This window comes from Echinops telfairi, unplaced genomic scaffold, assembly GCF_000313985.2.
Source record: "Echinops telfairi isolate 266 unplaced genomic scaffold, ASM31398v2 ScPeMD7_10;HRSCAF=50, whole genome shotgun sequence".
NCBI lineage: Eukaryota > Metazoa > Chordata > Mammalia > Afrosoricida > Tenrecidae > Echinops > Echinops telfairi.
The window spans coordinates 15,471,318-15,472,901 of NW_022103907.1; positions in this window are offsets into that span (position 1 = coordinate 15,471,318).

The window sequence follows — 1,584 nt, forward strand, 5'->3', positions numbered from 1 at the left end:
TTTCCAACACTTTAACGAGGTCTTGTGCAGAAGGTCTACTTTTGATCTCTTGACTGCTGTTTCCAGAAGCACTGATTGAGGAGCCAAACAAGATGAAGTCCTTGACATCTTCAGTCTTTGTTCTGTTTATCATGTGCTACCTGATCCAGTTGTGATAATTTTGACCTATACCTTGGCATCTAACACCCGAGAGTGGACCTTCATCATTTTTTCAGCAATACAAAGTTCTTTGTTAAGCTCTCAGTGGGCCCTGGATGTCAATCTCAGGACACTGACCAGGAAGACAGTAGGGACACATTCATCTTCCCTAAGGAGATGCAGATCATTATTGTAGTCTTTGACAGATCTAAACTTAAAGTTTCCGTGGTTAGTTAACAGTCTAACAGTACTAGCCCCCGCCAGCCTGCCAACCTCCTTTTAGAGTTGGCAGAGATATAGTGTATGCCACAGTGCTACAAAACTAAAAACCAACAAATCAGACCAAACCAAACGCACTGCCATTGAGTCGACTCTAACCAACAGCGACCCTATAGGAGAGGGGAGAGCTGACTTGTGGGTTTCCTAATAGGAATGGAAAGTCTCTTTCTCCCGAAGAGCAGCTTCTAATTTTGAACTGCTGACCTTGCCACCAGAGTGCCAAAAATCTAACTAAGGGGAAACTGTAAGGGTTACACGTTTGGGCTGCAATTCACACGGACATCAGTTTAAAACCCAAAGCAGCTCTGTGTGAGAAAGACTGGGCTTTCTACGCTGATGAAGAGTTATAATCTCGAAAACTCAAGCAGGTTGCCATGAATTAGCATTGGCTGAAAGGCAGTGAGCCGGAAGTTTAATATGAGTACCAGTATACGTCAACCCATCCTTAAAACGTCAGATTACTAACTCAGATGTAAACAATATCGTTAGCATTTGAGAAAAGAAAATGAATAATAATAATAATAATAATAATAAAAACATTGTCCTGATCAGTCTTTCGTGGAAGACGCTGCAGAAAGAATTGCCTGGTATTCACGTAAACATTCACTGAGGGCATTTCCAGTCCTCAGGGGGTTAAAGTGTCCAGCCGCAGTTCCTAGGATCTCTGCTGCCACCTGATGTAGCCTGATCCTGCTATGAGGAATTTTGAGGTGCCACTCCTTCAAGCTTCACGGCAGCAGAGCATTGATCAGGGATGCTATGAACATCCCTCCACTTCAGGTGGAGAAGAATGTCCTCCTAGGTCCAGAGGAGCACCTGATTTTCTGATTGGAGCCATACCAGGGACTTCAAGCGGGACTTTCTGCCTCACCTACACTGCTTGTGAAAGCTAAAACAGAGGCTAAAGAAACAAAATAGTTAATTACACATATATATTCATTGACAGATTCCTAACATTCCACAGTGCAATTACAGCAAGTGGTATTATACAATTGCTACCACAACCGGTTTAAAAACATTTTCTTTCTTCTTGAACTCCTTGATATCAGCTCCCCTTTGCCCCATACCTCCCCCACCGTACCCCCCACGAAGCCTTATAAATATATGTGTATTTATATATACATATGCAAATGCAACAAGGAAGCTGATGTAATTTGGGCCTCAACT